General features: G+C 39.5%; 1 protein-coding gene across 1 annotated transcript in view; it reads left to right on the forward strand.

Moving 5' to 3' along the window:
* Positions 1-1,277: 1,277 nt before the first annotated feature.
* Positions 1,278-22,641, forward strand: part of LOC134204327 (calcyphosin-like protein) — a 60,584-nt gene continuing 39,220 nt past the window's right edge. Inside the window, exon 1 of the mRNA XM_062679156.1 lies at positions 1,278-1,428. The gene's annotated coding sequence lies outside the window, so the exon portion shown is untranslated. The remainder of the gene's footprint in view (positions 1,429-22,641) is intronic.

Here is a 22,641-nt window from a genome sequence, read left to right on the forward strand (position 1 = left end):
TAGTCCCCGCTATATGGTTCCATATTGGAAAACGTTTGACGTATGAACACTACAGGCCTTAAAGTGGCACTAATGTAGCTGTTCCATTGCACTTAACGAAAAACAACATTGTGCATTCAAAATGCTATTTTAAGACTATGCCTCTCATGATTGCTTTGAGAATGCTTATTTAGAACAGCCAGGTTTTCGAAATGCTTATATACAGCATGGAGCATATGCAATGCCAGTATAATGCTACTATAGTGCTTACTTTAATGCTTGTTGGTTACCTTGGTAGTTTCTCAAAAAAAACGAAAAAAAATATTATATTCCTGAAAAAAAAAAATATTATCGTACTTTTTGCCAGAATACGTGTTTTTGAACGAAGATTCAGAATAAATAAATCTCATTTTGGCCAAATTTGTTACGCATGCAGTTTCTCAAACAAACGGTTCATTTGTACCTTTGCATGATATTTGCGAATTGCAGGAGGACGATTCAAATGTGAATAAATACGTTGAATACATAAAATCGTATTTGCTCAAAACAATCAATTGAAGATTAGGAAGTCAATGCCTATACACACTTCCCTATGTAAGCAATATCAAGCGAATTCTCGCCAAAATGCGTTCAACTGTGACTGCGTCGTCTGCGACTATAAGATGATGTAGCCTACGGAAATCGACATAACATTACGGTTGGGTGTGTAGAGCCCCACACTACTTGTCTGCTGATGTAGTAACGCAAGCGTCATTTGGTTCCACTATATGCAGCTATAAAAATGTAACCAGCGTTTTGGTATCAAGTTAAAAGGGGACAATAGTCAACGTGTTAGCAGACGCATGGCGCCATTCGGTCCCATGAGCATCCTCACCATCATGCGATTTGGAACTGGTCGGTGAAACGCCGGTTTTGAAAGTACGAAAAATCTAATTAATCAGATAACTTCGCTCCGCTTCATGTGCAGGTACAATTAAGAATATCCTCTCAGTGCTAGTCTCGAAAAACTACAGCAATAGCAACAAGCATTCATCCACCATTGAGCATGTTTAAACAGACACAAATTTCCGCTTTCTTGATATTTATCCGCTTCCGAATGGTTGAGCGCATTGCCTGTAGATACCCTCAACTATAGACACACTATACAAAAGTCGGTACGGTACGTCTATGAGTAGGTATGGCCTAGACCGCACCCTGGTCTAGCAGCATCGAAAAAAATCCATCTGGATCGGAAAATAAGGGATGGGTCCAACAGAGGAAGAAAAACTCGTTTCCGAACTTGGTCCTTGCCGTCAGTTTAGGTTCAACCGTGTCCGTGCGTACTTCGAATTGTCCGGAATTTCGGTGCTTCCCGTCCAAAATTTTAGTGCTACGATAGAAATCGCCATCACGTGCATCTCTTGTGCCTGCATAAGACAACTTCCGACACATACGATTAATTGGAACAAGGTGCTTCATCGGTGGGGAATAATATGGGTTACACGGATGAGAATTCAGGGAAAAGCAACATATGGCTGGGTTTCTGGATGATAACGAGTTATGAGTAGTGCAGTTCAATAGTATCGCATAAGGTTCCGGTCGGTTGAGTAGATAGTGTCATGCGACAAAATTATACCCATGGTGTTGTACTATTATGGGGTGCTAAATGAAAAATCGATTTCACATATCATGCAACGGAAAGACAGATGATAACGATAAATTCCAACCTGTTGCAGTGGGTGCGGTAACCTTATTGGATCCGATGGAATGGGATAGGGAAGCGATCGATATATGGAAAAAATATAATTTTATACGTAGACGTAGCCTTCCATCAACCTCCAGCATCTGCATTAATTTCTAAGGTTATTCTCGTCCTGAAACCCTATTGAGTAGTGTTTGAAGCATGTACTAATACAATTTGACCGGTGAATACCATACATATGAACATTCTAACCAGGAAATTTATTATATAAGGTTACTGTTTCAATTCTTCGTCCCATGACTTTTATGTTCATCCTATGACCTATAAGAAACACCAATGAAAATGTTTTGATTTTCGTGTTTTTTTTTTCGAAGTGAATACGAATATTTACGTAAATATCCAACGAAACCAGCGTTTTAATTTCGCGTTGAGATGAGAATTGAGAATTTATTATAGTAAGATGGAGAGCGGAAAAATTCCCCAAGTATGCTTTGAAATGTGTTTCATACTGTCCCCTAATAATTGAAGGCCTTTAGATAAATTCAACATGTGCATTTTACTTCTATTCGTTATGTATATCACCTGCGTTAAATGATCATAAATGACTAACAATTTTGTGAACCAAACAATTTGACTGAGTATGCATTAGCCCAGATATGTCCAAATTGCTGGGACACAAATAGAAACGAAAACATTGCTTATTATTTATATTGTCATCCCAACAACCATGTTTGCTACTAACGAAATTATCATCATCATCATCATTTTTATGGTTCGAATAAGGGTATGAATATGAATTTGAATATACAAAATTGGCGATTCATAGGTTTTGTTTATTGCTAAATTTGATAGCTCCCATCTATGTCTGGTGATTCAATCAATACCTCATTCATATTAAACGGGATTCGTTTTTAACTCGAACTCACTTGGATATAAAGTTATACTACTTTGAGCACTGGGTAATGTAATTGATTGTTATTTTGTTTTAATTCTGCGTTTTGTTTCACAATTCTATTTAAATCCTTCATCTCAATTGTTTTATCTGAACGCTGTACAAAGAAAAGTGGTTCAATATAACTAACTATTCATATAAAAAAATCGTTCAGATTGCAGTCTGAGGTACCTCTGTTTTAGAGCAGCTAATAGCAGCTTAAAATGCAATTTTATTTTCTAATTAAATTGACATGACTCGGTATTGCTTATTATACATATATATATACAAGGAATAGTTTTTCCTGTAAATATTTTTGTAATGAGCTCCCAAACTATGACAAACTATTTACGCCTAACTGCTATCTGCTCTTGATCTTAAGGTCAAGCCTCCCGGAATCCAAAACTAAATGCACTGACGTTTTCAAAACCACCCTATTCAAAGCGGGAGCCACCAAAGGACTGAAGAGGTGGTTAATTCTACTACTATGGCTAATTTTATGTTTTTATTTCGTTTATTTCATGATATTATGGTTATTAACAAAGCTTCGGAGTTATCGACGTGCTATTTGTCGACATAAAATAGCTATTCAAAGACAAAAGGCTCGCTAAATCTGCAACCTGATTACAAGTTTTCGCCAGGAAAAGTTGATTGCCGATAATTAGCACTAACCACGTACGAGCCTATCACCCAAAATGATCAGCTGAATTAGGGTATACCATCCAGAAAGCGGGTACCAAAAACAGAAGTACCAAAAACGATGTTGAGTAGAGCGCCATTGTACCGCGGATGACAAGCGTTTCGCCCTCCTGGAAACCACACACAACTGTCATTTTCATTAGTCCATGCGTTGCATCCAGCAACGTTATTTACCTAAGGAAAATGTTACAGGGAAGACTGTGGTCGAACTCGATCCTTTTATCGAACAAATGGCCGCGCGAAGAACAATATGGTATCGTCGCTTTCGCGGCGTCGGTCGGTCAATCGGGCGGGTTCCGAGCCCGAGGACCGAAAGAGGTCCTCGTCAAAGCTGGGGCGGGCGTAGGCACTACGTCGGCAAGTCTCTCTGTGTGTTTGGCGAATTGGCCCTATCGCAGAGAGGTCAATTTGGGGTGCACGCGGCATCATCATTCTTGAAACCAGTCGTGCAGAGGGAAGCAGGCGCGAAGTCGACCCTTCCCACCTTCCGAGGACATAGGGCGTGGTAAGGCCACCTGGAAAGCCGGCAATGCGCTGGCACGATACCACGGTGTTCTTCTAAAAAAGCGAGTCACGATGTTCGATGCTGCAAGGACACGCAGCTAAACTCGAGAGTGCGTTCTGCACTGGCCTCCCTTGGAAGCATTACTTTCAGGTTGTACCGAAGGGGCGATGGGCTTGGCGGCAATGGAAACGGTTTAGCCGGTCGGGGATGTAGTCCTGCCTCCCTCGTTTGCTGATGGAGGTGGTCCCTAACCCCGCACTTCCTGGACGTCCAACCCAGGATGTCTTTTGAGCAGATTCCCCCTCCATCGCTTAGGAAGAAAAACAAAACATTACCTCAATTTGTCGCACTTAGTCGATTTGTATATAACACTATGGGTCTTCAGGCCACCTATAAAAAGTTTGTTTTTGGAGCGAATATATAGTCTTTTTGTATACACCAAGGTTTTTTTACGCGGTTGGAATTCAGCTTTTTAAATACCCCCTGAATTTTCTTTGATTTTTTGTGAATTTTTTCGTGCTTCATTGACGCTGCAGGTCTTAAACGACCAAAACCAAACCGTGTAAAAGAAAGCCTGGGTGTACTTAGTATACGAGAAAGGCAAAAAAGAATTCCAGTAAAGAAATAGTCTGAATTTTGGTGTTGTGTAACCTGCTACTGCGCCAGGAAATCACCCAAAGCGCATCACTGCACTCGGCGGAGAGATCACCTTACTCGGGTAACTGTTAGACTCAGACTGAGGGAGAACGATGCTCGGCTGCTTGCTCATCATCAACACCAAGATGTATATAATATAGAGCGGTATATAACAGGGCTGTCTCGCCCCACACATCCCCCTTTCTCTCCGGATTTTTTTACTAGTGTTGTGCAATTATATCTTCTTTGGTTTTCTCTTTTATTGTATATGTACTTTCGAGCTATTTATTTCTCGGTGTAACACCACTATGAAGATTAAATTTTCGAACGCAATATATAACATTCCAAGGTAAAAAAGAGAAAACCCATTTTCACCAGAATATTGTTCGAAATATTAGCTACGTACTGATATTCCCGGTGTGAACATTTAAAGTTTCCCCCAATAGTTGTTCCATCTGCACAAGATGGGTCACCACACTTTCCTTTCAATGAATCCACGTGTATTGCCACGGTTCTCCACGTGTATTGCCCTGGTCTTCTGCACGTAAAGGGCTACTAGTCTGTTGAGCCGCTTGAGCGTCTTGTAGGTAATCAGTTCGGTCGAAGCGTCTTATGGAGTGTAAAGTACGATTTCCTACCACAATGTGCAATCCCTCGGATAGAATTGATTTCGAAGACCATTAGCGAATCACAACAATCACCTTAGTCCCAGCACCGTTAAGATTCCAACTCTCCTGCATCGACCAGACGCTTTGGCATTGCAGCATTCTTTTGCGAAATGCGTATCCTTCCATAACCCCTTAAAAGCTTTCATTCCTTATCCAAGAAATATTATCGGCTTTAAATAACCCATAAAAAATGCTGGATTTATTTTCCTCGTACTTTTTTCTTTCGTTACTCAATCACATACACATTCCTTCACGATAGTAATAGATAGTAATCAACATCAGCATATATACAACACCCTGATAAAAATGGTAGAAATTCACACCAACGCCGAAGGGAGAGACGGAATTCCAGTCTCGTGTGTCAAAATGCTGATGCCGTTCATTCTACCACTGCTGGTTCACGTCTACAATCCCGTTATTGAAGCAAAAGGTTTTCCGGTCGTCTGGAGAAAAAGGGATTAATCACGCCGATACCAAAGGTCACAAATCCGATGAGTCGCAACGACTATCGACCGATTAGTGTACTTCTCACAGTCAGCAAAGTGGAAAAGATCTTGCTTAACCAGATTGTTTTACACATTGACAATGGCGATGAATAAACATACCTAGTGAGAAATCAGTCGAGATATATGAAATGCTACAGTTCACAACTTCCTCAGCCAAGATTACCCATGACATTTTCAACAATCTAGACAACAATCTTTGTACGATAAAGGGAAAATGGATTTTTTGATGGCATTCAACTGTGTACGTCACCAACCGTTGGGAAGAAAACTGCACGACGAATTCCATTTCTCCGATGGAGCATATAGTCTAATTTATCCATTCCTCGACAATCGTACTCAGGCAGTAAGAATAGGCAACGTCTCTTCATCACAACTGCCGATCACGGAAGGAATACCACAGGGACCGCGCTTGAGTGCTCTTCCTTTCAACATGTACATAAACAATCGTATATGTAGTCTAAAATGCAGTTATCAGCTTTATGCCTCTACCTTTCCGGACCCATACGAGAGATAGAGAGATTGGTCGTTGCTGTCCACAAAGACATCGGTCAAGAGCGAATCACTTATTTTTGAATCCGAATAAAAGTTAAGCGATCATGTTGTGTCTGCGACTGATATTGTATTCTGTACTGTACTTCTGTCTGTACTTCTCGAACTGCATGGTGAACCTTGGACTACATATGGACAGGCGTCTAAAATGAACCAATCAGGTAAACGATGTTACACGTGATGTCCTTAATACACTGCGCACTTTTAGAAGATTCTCGCCGGTACTATACGTTGCAACTAAAAAGGAAGCTAGTGCAATCTGTGGTAGTACCATTGTTTACAAACGGTGTTGTCTAGTACCCGGGCTAGTCGATAGCACTTAATTCGATTCGTTTACAATATTCGACGCAGAGAGTCAACAACGACTGTTTCGAACGCAATACTCGGTCACGACATTGCAACAAACTATTACCAGCGCATATGTATCTTCAGGCGGCAAGGATTCTTTAAACAACTTCCTGGCTACTTACTACAACACCTTCACTATAGGCGTCGGGAGAACGAGATCGTTTGTACCAATTCGATGAAGAAGGGCGTAATTATAGCAAGAACCAACTACCGTTGACGTCTAGGCAGCAGAACACCATGGTCAAGTTCAAAGCAACATTGAGAGGCAACCAGATTTTCGTTCCTCTAATAAACAACAATAACAATTACAACTTTATTTGAAAGCCTCCTGCTTAGGTTTCTTTGAAACGAAATGATGAAACACGGTGGTGTTGCATCACGATGCAAAATCGTGGTTTGTCTACACAGTTTTTTTTAGAGTTATTCCCTGTCATGTACATCGCCTTAGACGTATTCATGACTGTAACAGAATTTTTTTCCTAAAGTTTATGAAAGTAAAAGTAGACAAAGAGAATTTGCTTATACTGATTATGTATGATGCTCATAAAATTATTTTGTTTACTTTCAGCTTTATTCAACCCTTTAAGTGGCTTCCCTTCTAACTTCACTTCCACCTTATCAACAAGCTTTTTTTTTATTTCCTCGATATGTAGCCGGTTTGACAGTTCAGCAGGTAGATTTGAGTTCACTCTTTGCGCAACTCTATATAATACCTGCCTTGTCCATCTTGTAAATGTTATGTGTCAATGTATCAATGTAGCTGGTGAAGCCAAGTTACTGATCGTCCCGTTCTGTAAATTATACTAATACAGTAGACGTTCGATAACTGCAATGCTTTTTAACTGCAATTCGATAGTTGCAACAGCTTTTCAGTTATCGGAACGCTAAACTTCGAAACGATGTCATACGCAATGACAGCTGCATAGCGCTGCACAATCAGATGCACTTTTATTGAATCTGACGTCGATTAACAACCGTTTGACGTCTACAATGCGTTGCAGTTATCGAACGGCATTCGCAAACTGAAAAGTAAACATGTAGTTATCGAACGGCTACTGTAGTGTCAATCCATGCCAATGCGATGTTTACAAGAAAACATAAAATTATCTCGCTATAACCAACTTTCTGCCGTTTCGGAAGCATCCTTGTAATTTGAATTTCGCGTAACACCACCGTAGTAACCCGTAACACGTAACACCACGATGTTGCCGTTATACGCATGCATAACTGTCTCATGTGCATGGGAATCCTAGCAAACATGAGACAAATATGCGTATGACGGAAGCGTAACAAACGAGCATAACAAAACGATTTTGATTTAGGTACTCTTCTTTTTTTCTTTGTGCTCATAACATATGTTTCCATTCCGATATTACCGCTTGCTAGGCTAAGACAAATTAGTCATTTGTCGTAGACCGGTGCGCATTTGGCAATCCCATACTATTACATCAACTGGCAATCCATTCAACACGCCATTGTTTTTCTCTCCATTTAAAAAAAAATGCTTTGTGCTTTCTAGGGATCCTCTTAACATACTATTGCGTTCATCATAATTTTAAACCATCTGCACTATATACGGTTGTCCTTTCAACACGCCCACGTCATAGCGTGCACTGCGCTCCAACTCGAAAACCTTACTTTCAATCTATCTGGCGGTAATAATACTTCGTCATTTAAACCTTTCACAACGACCCTGCAGTCTATAAAACTTGAAAGCATTCCCATTTCAAGTTTACTTGATGGGCTTCCCAACACGCCATTGCGGTCCTCAAAACACGCAAATCATTTTACTTGGCGGTACTCCCAACACGCCATTGCGGTCCTCAAAACACGCAAATCATTTTACTTGGCGGTCCTCCCAACACGCCATTGCGGTCCTCAAAACACGCAAATCATTTTATCTGGCGGTCCTCCCAACACGCCATTGCGGTCCTCAAAACACGCAAATCATTTTACTTGGCGGTCCTCCCAACACGCCATTGCGGTCCTCAAAACACGCAAATCATTTTACTTGGCGGTCCTCCCAACACGCCATTGCGGTCCTCAAAACACGCAAATCATTTTATCTGGCGGTCCTCCCAACACGCCATTGCGGTCCTCAAAACACGCAAATCATTTTACTTGGCGGTCCTCCCAACACGCCATTGCGGTCCTCAAAACACGCAAATCATTTTACTTGGCGGTCCTCCCAACACGCCATTGCGGTCCTCAAAACACGCAAATCATCTTACTTGGCGGTCCTCCCAACACGCCATTGCGGTCCTCAAAACACGCACATAATTTTATCTGGCGGTCCTCCCAACACGCCATTGCGGTCCTCAAAACACGCAAATCATTTCGAATCCATTCTCTGTCACTTACTAACACGCAAATCGTTTAGTCTTCACCTTCCTTCGAATACACCATTGCGGTTTTCAAAACACGCATATCACTTCGAGTCTACTCCCTATCACTTACCAACACGCCATTGCGATTCTCCCAACTCGCAGCGTCTTTCCCTACGCAAACACAACATAAAGTAAACAGCTTATTTCAAGAATTTATACTTTTTCGCGAAACTGCGCAGTGGGTGATTTCCATGACACAGTATTATTATTAAAAAAATAAGAGTTTTAAAAATGTTACACTTGATACTCAATGAAGTGAGCAGCCGGCCTGCCACTGTCGCCAAATGTGTAACCTGCTACTGCGCCAGGAAATCACCCAAAGCGCATCACTGCACTCGGCGGAGAGATCGCCTTACTCGGGTAACTGTTAGACTCAGACTGAGGGAGAACGATGCTCGGCTGCTTGCTCATCATCAACACCAAGATGTATATAATATAGAGCGGTATATAACAGGGCTGTCTCGCCCCACACAGGTGTAAACCAACTTCCTAGGAAATTCTTCTAAGTAGGGCAAGAAAATTCTTCTATTTTTTCTTGAGAATCTTCTGGAATTTGTTTTCGTTGTTTCCACTTGAAATTTTTCTTTGGAATCTTGACAGCCATTTCTCTGGGATTGACAATGAAAATTCTTTAGAATTTTTGATGAAAATCTTCGGAATTTCTAAAGAAAATTGGGTAATAATTTCACGAAAAAATATTAGAATTTCTCACCATTTTTTTTAGTTTCCATCAAGAAATCTTTGCAATTTTCACGAAAAGCCTTTCCGGAATTTTCACGAGAAATTTACCGACATTTCCAATGGAAATTCTCCAGAATTTCCACATCTTGGAATTATCCATAGGAAATTCCCTAGGACTTTCTCTTGAATTTGTTTTGGAAAGTTTTCATGCAAAATTATTCTGAAATTCAAAGCGAAATATTTTGGAATGTCTGCCAAAGTTCTTAAATTACCTTTGAAAATTTACTTATAAATTTTACTTTGGAATTTAGAAATAATTTACAACGGAATGGAAAATTCTTATTTCTTACGGAAAGTTCTTCGAAATTTCAACGGTATGTGGCATGGAATAATCATGGACAGTTTTTCTGGCTTTTTTTCTATGATCATTAAATTAGTTAGGACAAGCATCACAAGATCCAAAACTTATTTCACTTACGTTTTCAAAGGCACACCACTCAATACGAAGGCAGCGGACAACTTTTGTTTTTATTATTTCAGCTTTGCTGCGTCGCAGCATGCGTGGAATAATAAAAATGACAGTTGTGCGATGCTTTCATATTGAGTGGTGTGCCCTTGAAAACGCGAGTGAATTTTGTTTTGGATTCCGAGATGCTTGTCCTTAAACAAGAAGGTGCTCGCCAGGATTAAGGCAATGATGGATGTGACGGGGCCCTCCTGAGCCGGGCGGTAAGACGCGCGACTACAAAGCAAGACCAAATCGATTCTCGGTGCCGGTTTAGGCTATTTTCGGATTGGAAATTGTCTCGACTTTCCTGGGCATAAAAGTATCATCGTGTTAGCCTCATGATATATTAATGCAAAAATGGTTAACTGGCCATGATATACGATTGCAAAAATGGTAAACTAACCTCGCAGTTAATAAGTGTGGAAGTGCTTACTGAACACTAAGCTGCGAGGCGGCTCTGTCCCAGTGTGGGGATGTAATGCCAATAAGAAGAAAAAGATGGATGTGATTTCTTCTTTCAAAGTAGGCGTCAATGCAGAATGCGATTCCTTCTTTAAAAGTAGGTACTTGTGCGGTTTAAGGCAATGGTGGATGTGATCCCTTCTTTAAAAGTGGAAGATTGCCCTAAATAAGGCAAAGGTTGGTGTGATTCGTCCTTTGGATGTAAGCGTTTGCTTGGAATAAGGCAAATGGAAAAATGGAAATTGAATCCCTTTCTTTAAAATAGGCGTTGGCCTGGAATAAGGTAAAGGTGGAGGTGATTTCTTCTTTTAAAATGGCCGTTTGCCCGAATTGAGCAAGCAACTGGAATTGAGATTCCTTTTTGCCTTTCTCGTACAACAAAGTTGTACCAAAGGGTTATAAGATTACTCCAAGGAACAACTTTTTATAGAAGGCCTGGAGACCCATAGTGCTGTATGAACTCGATGAACCAAGCTGATGTCTGTGTGTGTGTATGTTAGGGTGTCCTAAAATTGGACAAAGTCTGGAATGTTGGGGGCTCAACCTTCAAATGAAAGTTTAGGGTATAACAAAAGAAACGTAAAATGAGCTTTAATATGATAAATCGTCATCAAAATGAACTAGTTGGATTTACTTCACATGATCATTCTTGCCAAAAAATCAAGTTGGTACAGAAAACAATCAATTTTCATGTTATCGAGAAACATTGCACAGCTCGACAAACCATGAAATGATAGCTGAACATACCTATGGATAGTTTTGAAGTCATATCCATCAAACTATTTGACCTATAGACTAACTAAGCAATTCAGTCAGTCATGTTACTGTTATTCCATTGTTGGGTTTTCATTATAGCACTCATAAGAGGGTTATAATCAATTTTATGCAACTCATTTGAATGCTATAATGGTTATTAAAGCACTCATTTTGTTGGTATGGAAAAGTAAGCGGTTCTTCACTTAAACATGAACTGTAAATTACATCCGGAATTACAAAAAGTCCTTTTCCAATCTGCGTAGGGTGGCTCAAATTAGTATGAAAAAAAAACTTTTTTCAATTTTTTGATGGGTCGCCCTCTTATTTTTTTCTATTTGATGCCCTGATGCTCTGGACAAAATTTCAGCCAAATCGGTCAACCAAATCGGCCAAATCGGTAATGGGCGTTTAGCACCACACCGTTGGAAGTTTGTATGCAGAAACATCCAAAAACAGTGAATTGCAGTTGGACGGCACAATTTACGATGAAGAACTATAATACTAAGATCTCGAAGAATTTAATACAGAATGTTATGCAGAAAACCGCGAGAAGATTAGAGTTTGCCCGGCGAAGTTATTAACATTTTTCTGAAGTGGGTTTTGAGCAAATTTCGTTTCTTTCACCTTTGAAAATAAATAAATTCACCCCTACAACACTCCAGTGAAATGCTAATATCTTTGCCTAATAAACTCTAATCTTCTCACGGTTTTCAGCAACGCATTCTGTATTCAATTCTACAAGAACTGAATGTGTATCATAGTTCTTGATCGTAAATTGGGCCGTCCAACTGCAAATCACTGTTTTTCGATGTTTCTGCATTTTTCCATATAAACTTCCAACGAGTTTAGCACCACCCAAACGTTGACCGATTTGGCTGAAATTTTGTCCAGAGCATCAGGGCATCAGATAGAACTGAAAAAGAGGGCAGCACATCAAAAAAATTGAAAAGTGTTTTTGAGCCACCTTAATCTGAAGTAAATTGTGAATAACTTTTAAACGGATAGAGATAGAAAGTTGCTATTTTTAGCAAAATGTTTTTCATAAAATTCACCATTTTTCTATTTGTATTTAATTTCAAAGGCATACTTATGGATTGATAGAAAAATATATAGAAAAAATCATAATTTTTAAATGCCCTGAAATCATTAAAAATATATAAACCTAAAACAATATTTTACCATAAAGTTAAACTCCCAAGTTAAATGTAAAAAATATCAAATGGATGAGTTCCATCGATTATTTTCCGATACACAATTTTTTTTCGATGTTTCCTTTAAAAAATACACTTTTTTCATAAAACGCGTCGGGGCTACTCCTAAACGTCATTTTCCAGAGTTGTCGTAGAACAATGCGTCCAATTTGGGAATCTCGAGCTCGTTCAGTAGCCGCTAAGTTGCGAAGGCCGACGGAGGCCCTTCGTAGCTTAGTTGTAAAGCACCACTCTAGCGTACTGTAGGGTCATGGGTTCGAGTCCCATCGCAGGGAAGTGGTTACCTCCTATACATTTTCCAAATCAATATCTTCCACATAACGTACATATTCACATCGTTGTTTCTGGCGTTGAACGTACTTTTTTAGAAAAGCATAATAATTTATATTTGTATTTCAATCCAAAAACAAACAAATTTCTTCGCGTGAACAATTTCTTTTCACTATATTACAATAGATAGCCCAGGATATTAGTCATTAATATGTATTTATTTTGTCGTTTTGCTCCCGCAATCAATTACATAAATCGTCGAAAATTGCATATATAGCGTTCTTCTACATCCCCGACGGGTTTTAACTTGTTTGACAATTCAAGATGGCATTATATTCTTCATTGCAATGCTCTTCCATGCCTGCTTTTTCTTCGTGGGGTATCTGCTTTTGCAATTCGTAACATGTACTCATAATAATTAACAACCAAAAAAAGAAGAAATGGGGCGCAAATTAATTTGTTTCTCATTATTGTGACGTTTTGAGTAGTGAGCACCCATGATAACGATAAAAAACCCAAAGGTGCATCCCATTCAGGTTGTACGCAAAGGTGACGTTGAACTACGTTGCTGTATGTAATGTACAGGTTTTCGACTTTTCTGTGCGATGAGAACAAAGCAAACCTTTTTCAAGCCCAGGGTGAATCGCTGCTTTCGTTATTTATCCTGTGCTCCTGAGGTTGAATGAGCATTATAAACCCTGGTGATGTATATAATTTTTAGACCATCATTTGAAAAGGAAGATAAAAACCAAAGATGTTATCGATCATTTAGTAATTAGCGTTCGATCATTTAGTAGTTTGTCAATAACTCATTTCAGAAGCTGAATTTCAAAAAGTACTGTATGGGGGACTTCTAGTGCGAAAGTTTTTCTTCAACTATGCCTAATGATTCGTTGTTTGAATTTCACTAGTAACGAAGTTATAACCATAGTTTCAGTAACTTAGACTACATGATAACAAAATTCCAATCATTAAGTTTAATGCGGTAATTTGACGTCATCCAGTCATTGACGAGTAAGACAGCATAATTAAATCCGGTGGATGCTTCATTTGGTTATATTTCGCATTAGTTTTCAAAAAAATTGCCTTTTGCAACATTTTTTCCCAAGAGGGAAATCGACGATTTACTCTCACGCTCTCTCGTGTTATTTATATATAAGTGTTTATTACCAATCGATTCCAAAATTTAAAAAATTATCGCCGATGACAACTCGCCTACTTTTCACACCTGAGAAGTTATCAAAAAAAATACCAATAATCAGCCAATAATTATCGTTTGAGAATGATTCAGCACAACCCTGACTGATAAAGCTTCTCCACGTTAAATCTCCGAAATCCATCTTTCAGTAAGTAAAAATTTCAAAAACCACTGACACGATCCAATTTTAGAACAGTTGAATCTCTACACTTCATGCACGCCCGTTTCAAATCACTCGGAGACTGAGTGAATTTTGAGTAGTTCCACTTTTTAAGAAAATTGAGTAACTTTTCCGTGGGAAAAAAGAGACGGCAATACAATTTCACTCAGTCTCTGAGTGATTTGAAACGGGAGTGTGGGATGTTTTGAGCATGTTTTAGCTCTCGTCCAAATTGATAAAATGGCGACAAATCACATGGACATTATCTAAGTGTCCGAAATTTTACGTGGACAGCCTTTAGTGTACCGCTGCAACCATCACCAACGTTAACTTGAACAGAGACTTAGCACCCGCCACTAAGTCAGTCTAAAGCCCCGGTGGCTCATTACAGAAAAGCCTTTCGTGGAAGCTGGGCTGTCAACGGCGTTTGGTGGTCATCCTATGGAGTAAGTCAGAGCAGACGCAGTAAAGAAGTTATAATTATTATTGCTTCACGTAAGTTGCGTCGGACTATGCGTTTACTCCGGTAGCAAAAACGAGCCGAAGTTTCACAGAACGCATCCACTGCAGCAGCGAAGAAGATTCCGAGCCCCTCTACTGGCATCAATAGACGTAAGCAAGAAGTTGCCATCAAACGCCCCCAAGCTTTCGAGAAAAAACGCGCGTGTAAATTAGCAGAAACGAACTGCACTAGCTAAAAGCCTTGGAAGTTGCATTAATTTGATGTCTATGCTGGCTTGAAGTTTCCAGTTAGCCTTGCGAACAAACGCGCAGAATCCAGAAATGGCGAGATAGATTCTTGATCCGATCTAAGATGTTTTCGAGTGGGAAACATTCTCGACACTCTGGGCATAGTGTATCCATTGACTTTGTCACATACTCATGCAAAGCTTTTAATTTATAACTAAAGAAATGGTAATAGATTACGTTGTTGAAAAGCAGGCCAAGTTCCAGTTGGAATGTAGTGCTATGGGAGAAAGCCTGCGAATTGCGATGCACGTACGAGATTGACTGATTCACCGAAACCGAATGCTAAACTGTTAGCAAGTTTTCAATAGTAAATATTATCATACATAAATATTGTAACACACTGAAGACGGTTTTTACGCGGAGGATATGGGCCGCGTAAATTAAAACAACGTGAAAAACTGCGAATATCCCATAATATATCTGAATAAACCACGGCAATCCCAAAATTCGAGTGAAAAAAAAAATCGTATAAAAAACGATTCCAGTAAAAATAACCGCGTAAAAATCGACTTCAGTGTACATCGGGTATGAAGCATTGATACTTTATCGAGTGGACCAAGAAAATTGAAAATCCACCGAGAAACGGCTAAGATATTAACAGTCAAAGTCTATCATATTTTCGTGACGTTTTTCGATTTTTTGCAATCGTAAAGTGTACCCCAATATATAAAAAGACATACGTAGTTCTACGTCAAAAAACGACACTGATTGAGTCGAAATCGTTCTTTGTGCAAATATCATTAATTTCAAATCATATTATTAACAAAGAAACAATTAGCCAAAAAAGCCAGGATTTTTTGGGTGGGATTCTCCTCCCAATCCCTTGCAATATCTTGGCCTTCGTATTTTACATGATTTTCCCACTTAATAATAATATCTCATTGAAGTGCTGATAGTAGGTAGGTGCGGCGTATCACCCTGATTTTTTGCGGCATCTATACCGATTGTAAGGGATAGATTTTCAGCCTTAATTTTTATGCTGAAATCAATCAAAAACTTTGTATGCACCTTGAAAACGATACGGAATTATATTCTGATCCGGAACAACTTTTTCTGGCGAGGATAGGGGAGCTAAATGTCAAAGAAGGAAAATCCATACGATTTGACAGCTTGGTACCCAACATGCTCCGGACAGCAGAACAAAAGGAACCGAAGCGACAATCTTTATCTAGTAACTAAAATATCTTTTGATCTGAACGTCTAAATGAGATCAAGGCAAAGCGTTGCAAGCTATCCCATTTGACGGTAATTTCCATGAAATTCATCATAAAAAAAATAAAGACATATACCTAGGTATTTTTTTTTCATTTTGGATGCATGTTTTAGAAAATCAACCGACAAACGGTGCTTAATTCTCCTTTTTCGGGAAAAGATGAACTTGTGTCCGTGTGCTAGCAAATGGTGCCGTTCTCCCAATTGCATTTGAATTCCACCGTCAAGGTCGTTGTCAACGTTATGTTTTGTATTGGGTCAAAATATCCATTGTTCATTACAATGCTGTATTTCCCCGCTTGATGTAACTATCCTGCAATGAGCGATATGCACTCATTGCCCAAGTGAACAAAATAACAAAACAACAAAGGGCAACCAATTTCAATTAATTAGTCCCGCGTCTGCCAGAATCCTTTGTCATTAACGACATTATGGCATTGGTCACGCCATCCTTTGCATTCTTAGCTTGTTTGTAGATGACCAGCTTTATATCAATATTTTAAAAGCAAGGTCATCATTCCTGTCTCCAATGAAATGCAGATTGATGTATAGGCTTAGACACATATGAAATACACTTATGCTTTTCCGATAGTTATAATACGGAAGGAAAAATCGATGAAAGTGAAATCACTCGTCTGTCTGCAATTATTAGGTACCTGCAGACCGCCATTATCAATAATAGATTACTATTAGAGCAATAGCTCTTTGTGTAATGTATGATTGCGGCATTGAACGGAACATTACCACGCATGCCGTAGTCGCCATGTCACCACAAGGACACTACCGGACATTGTATTATTCGATCGTTATCATTTGGTGACTGTTTCGTTGCAACACCGATTTTCATGTTATTGTGAAATCGCTTCCCTGAAATTACAATTTGTAGTGAAATTCATGAACTGTATCATGATGTTAATGTGACATACATATAGGGGAACGGTTTGCCACTTCATCTCACAGCTCCTATTTCCATCCCATAAAAAACAAAGCAATGGAAAGGAATTTGGTTTGTTTATTATTTTTGTGATTTTTTTCAACAGTGAGCATGCATGTTGACAAAAAGAAGCAACGAATTTGATCCCGTATTTCTTTGTTTAGTGATGAGATGGATATATGTACAGTGAGATGGAGATCGGAACAGTTCCCCTACCTAATAATTACAATGAATCTAAGACTGGCTTTATTTTACCACAATTGTTCTATTCAAGAATGTTATCGATCATTTAGTAATCTGCGTTCGATCATTTTTAGTAGTTTGTCAATAACTCATTCCAGAGGCCTAATTTCAAAATGTATTGTATGGTGGACTTTTAGTGCGAAGGTTTTTCTACAACTCTCCTTAACAGGTCGATGTTCGAATTCCACTATTAAAGGAGTTACGGTGATAGTTGCTATACTTATACTAAATGATAACAAAATATGCAATCATTTAGTCTAAGTTACTGCTACTAGCGTTATAGCTTTGTTATTAGCCCAAAACGTCAGGCCCATATATTAACTGTCGAAGGTTGAGTCAAGTGCCCTGTGGTGTTTTGCTAGTGCGTTTGAATCATATTATTCCGTACGTCAAACAAGACCGAAAATGTCGAGGAAGCATTTTCCATCTATTTTTAAATTTCAAATTAAACAATGTTCCTTTCGACTTTTGAGTTGAAAGAAAAACATACGATTTCATGATGATTACCTTCATCGTACCCTGAAGAAAAATCGAATATCGATTCTTCATTTTAGGACACAATTCGATGCAAAACATGGTTTCTCGGCACTCGTATATAATATCTGTCTATGAAAAATCGAGTTTTGCATCGAACTGCATACACAACTGCAACTTTTCAGCACTGATTAGTACCATCTTCAAGGGTTAATTCATAAGCTTCGATCGTCGTTATATGTCCATGCTAAGTAAATTGTCTGCAGTCCTTTTGTAAATTGTTGTATGTCTTGTGTTTTCATATTTTTGCCTTTCTCGTACAACAAAGTTGGACTACTCCGAAAAACAACTTTTGATAGAAGGCCCGGAGACCCATAGTGTTATATACCGATCGACTCAGTTCGACGAATCGAGGTGATGTCTGTATGTGCGTATGTATGTGTGTGTGTATGTGTGTATGTGTACAAATTTTGTAGACACACTTTTTGGAACTTAGCATTACCCGATTTACTCGCAACAAGTTGGATTCGACGAGGAATGCGGTCCCATTGTTTGCTATTGAAAATTGGCCCAATCGGACATTGCATTTCGGAATTATTGAAAATCATTGTTTTTTCCCAAGGGTCCCACAAGGGTCTCACACTCCAGCTTGTCGCCTTTCTTGTAGAGGGGGCTTATAACCCCTTCCTTCCACTCCTCCTGGTAGCTGTTCAGTATCCCAGATTCTGACTATCAGTTTGTGTAGGTAAGTAAGCTCCGATACCATCCTTACCAGCTGCTTTATTGGTCTTTTGTTGGATAGCATCCTTAACTTCCCTCAAGGTGGGGGCTGGTTGGCTTCCATCGTTCGCTAAACTGACGTAGTCATCTCCTCCGCGGCCTTGATTTTCACTGCCTGTACTCTCAGCGCCATTTAAATGTTCATCGTAGTACTGCTTCCACCTTTCGATCACCACACGTTCGTCCGTCATGATGTTCCCATCCTTATCCTTGCACATTTCGGCTCGCGGCACGAAGCTTTTGCGGGATGCGTTGAGCTTCTGATAGAACTTGCGTGTTTCTTGAGAACAGCACAGTTGTTCCATCTCCTCGCACTCCGCTTCTTCCTGGCGGCGTTTCTACTCCTGTAAAAAGCGGGTCTGCTGTCTCCGCTTCCGTCTATAACGTTCCACGTTCTGCCGGGTACCGTGCTGCAGCGCGACCGCCTGCGTTGCGTCCTTCTCCTCCAGAATCTGTCTGCCATCTTTGACAAACCAATCGTTCCGCTGCCTTCGTTCCACATACCTGACGTTATTCTCCACTGCGTCGCTAATTGCTGCTTTAACTGTATTCCAGCCCTCAAGAGGGACCCCATCGACCTCACCCTCTTCGGCAACGCTGCCTTGAGATGCTGCGCGTATGCAGTGGCGACATCAAGTTGCTTTAGTCACTCTAGGTCGTACCGCGCCGGTCGTCGTTACCGAAAATTGTTGATGACCAGGTGTACCGCTCCAGGTGTACCGATACGGAAGGCTGTGTTGGAAATAGGTGCTGCGAATTGCCTTGGAGGCGGTGAAATCAATTAGTCGTAGTTTTCGTTTGTCAGCCGATGAGCGCTGAACTTTTCAATAGTCGGTCTCAACTCCTCCTCTTGCTCAACCTTAGCGTCGTGACTTGGGCAGCTGGCGTACTCACGTTTCAGCTGCACGTAGAATGCGTCCTTATCATCATCAGTGCTTCCGGAGTGTGGGCTCTGGACGTTGATTATGCTGAAGTTGAAGAACCGGCCATTGATTCTCAACCTGCACATTCTTTTAGTGATCGACCACCATCCGATCACGCGCTTTTGCATATCGTTCATCACTATGAAAGCTGTTCCGAGCTCAGCTCGTGTGTGTTGCCGCAGGTCTGGTAGATGGTATGATTACCTCTTAACGTTCGCACCATTGCACTATGGGGCGGCTCCATACAAGTAGGTGGCCGAAAATATTTTCATTTCATTTCAGCAATATTTCACACTTATATCGTAGATTAATGTCTAAAATATGTGAAATACTTGTTCTGCAGGTCATTATTGCTTCTAAGGTCTCCAAATTTTCTGGAATACAGCTTTTTAATCTCCATGGAATATATCCCTTTTATCTACGAACGTAACATGTACACAGCAGTCTATAGATATGTATTTAATTAAAACCCAGACCTGTAGAGTTTGAACTAGAAAATTGTATATTGTTTTGGTGTGTATTGAGTTGTACATATGTTCTAAGTTGCCCAAGGACTCGGAAAACAGGTCTTTGCATCTACAAGCGCAACAGGTTGACTTTGAAGGATTTTTCAAATCGGATCAGACTCTTAACCCTCAAATCAAGTAAAGGGAATACAATATAAAGCTTTATGAAAGCTATACGAACTCCATGTAATAAAAGCAAGATGTACAAGTATTCTGCAACAACATTTATTTAACCATTATGTATATGAACATCCTCAACAAAATCATCATTTATTTCTTCAAGATCGATTAAAATATCTGCAAGGGCATTTTTCTCTGTACTCGAATCTGTTGTACTGCAGGAGCTTTCAGTCACTAAAAAACTTTGAACATTTTCTGGATAGTCCAGATTAGATTTATTTTGAAGTCGGTTACCTAAGTTGAGGGAGCTTATCAAAGGATCCAACGAGTTCATAGCACGAATGAAAACGTCATGTAAATTATCCTATCTTAAAGCATTCCTAGCATGATGAGTCCGACTTTTTTAAGTGCTTATGTTGACACTCAGCTGCTTCTTCAGCCAACATTCCAAGTGGTGCTGGTGAATGAATTATTAAATCCCCAGCATGGGCAAGGACTTCATGCACCGTAGCAGGAATTTTATACCAATCATACAGCTGCAAATATAACCGATAGGTTGCTTTACAATAACTGTCTAGCTTTTCAGGATTGATTGACTCTTTGCAGTTTATCGCGATCAGAATGTACCGATGTATTACCTATTCGTTGACATCTAATGCTTTACTTAACACCTTACCTTTACCTAATTTGGATTCGAAAACGCTCGTCGACAAATGTTTCCAGTTGTACTTCATTCTGCTCCGCCTTGCCTTGGCTGATCGACCCTCACACCAAAGTTATCATAAAGCCTTTTCTGTATAAGTTGTTTTTTTCAAGTACGCTTCCTTCTATATCTTTGGCTCTGGCTCTGATAAAATTCTTCTAATTCAAATTCTGTGTCAAGCCATTCCTCATTATATGAGTCAAAGTAAGTTTTGGACCATGATGGGCCTGTCATTTTTTTCAAATTTCAAATGCAGATTTTTCAATTTTGAATGGACTTTGTTAACTCTTTTTACGTTTATCCACAGCACAGCTTTGGCAGATATATTCCTTTTTCAACACGATCTACCTGACGTCCCTCGTGAGCTCTAAATACTTTAATGAGTTGCCTATAATTCATGCGTCACCAAACACTAAGTACAAACTCTTCACGCGATTTACTTTCGCAATCACATCTCACTCAGATAGAAATTCATAAATGCTGTTTATTTATTTCACCTAGGTAGGGGGAATGACGGCTTTGGCAGGTTTTATTCTATTATTGGCAGGGTTTTTTGTCTGACTACGCTCAAATTTGGCCTAAAGATTCTTTGCATATCAAAGAACATTGTGGCCAAATTTCATAAAATTTGGTCGACAAAAACCCCCCTGTCAATAATAGAACAAAACCTGCCAAAGCCGTCTTTCCCCTACATACCAATTTTTAAATTAATATCAAAATTCCACATATTATTTTAAAAAAATGAAGCCCAGAAGATTTACGCAATCCTGATTGATAGATAATGAGTTGCATCCTCTTGGTGAGCCTGCGTCTAATGGAGTATCATGTAGCTGCATGAGCTATCGTGTACACGGCCTACCACGAAGCCCATGACACTTTCCGTGTTATCTACTCTCTCTATTTTAACTGTTCTTGATGGTCTTTTGGCATACGTATGAAATTGATATCCAGCCCATCGCAGTCTGCCTTGTAATTTAGGAGTACCCATAGTCAATGTTTCAAAATTAATTACTTTTTTTTCGAAACAGTGATCGGAATCGAAGATTTGCGGCCATAAGCAGCTGGATTTTGTTTTAATGCCTTCTGGGAGGACCAAAGAAAGACGTAGGGGTAGTTGCTAAGTGAAACTTTGAGAAACTTTTCGAGTCAAGTACGAGACACTGAAGACGGCCTTACTGTTGAGGTCGAAATACGTATCTGTCAAGATACAATTAAGTGGTGGAATTCAATGGGATTGTATAAACTCGTCTTATGACAGGTGAAACTTTTTTTGTTTGGAACTTTCTGTATGAAATTTTTTTTTTCGTCGGGTCGTATTTGGATATTTTACTTCCTATTTTCCCACAAGTTACCCGTTCTTCGAAAGTCCACGAAACAAGCTTTCAGAAACTTTTTGAAGAGTTGGAAAAAAGCTACTGTAGCCAAAGATATTGACAGTTGAACAATGCATTGATTTTTCAAGAACTAAAAAGTGTCTGGTTCTGATACCTATATCTTAATAACCATATGGATTAGAGTGCTGATATTCTGGAGTTTAATGCTCCAAAACATTAGCATTTAGTAAAGAAAATTTAATGCGTACTAGATCCAAAAAAGTTCGTTGTATGATAAACAACACTAATACAAATGTCGTTTCCTGTTGTTGATGTGTTTGTTATTGTCGAAAGATGGTCTAGTAGCCTAAAAATTTAAACATATCGACATAAGGAGACTGAATTCTGAAAAATATTATCAGAACACATTGAAATAGAGAGATATCGAGATTCGGAGGTTATCGAGATGTAGAAAGACCAAATGTAAGTAGATTGAAGGGACTTTGCAAATTCTGACGAAGAAATCTACGGAAACCCTGCCAATGGAA

This window comes from Armigeres subalbatus, unplaced genomic scaffold, assembly GCF_024139115.2.
Source record: "Armigeres subalbatus isolate Guangzhou_Male unplaced genomic scaffold, GZ_Asu_2 Contig515, whole genome shotgun sequence".
In the NCBI taxonomy this organism is placed as follows: domain Eukaryota; kingdom Metazoa; phylum Arthropoda; class Insecta; order Diptera; family Culicidae; genus Armigeres; species Armigeres subalbatus.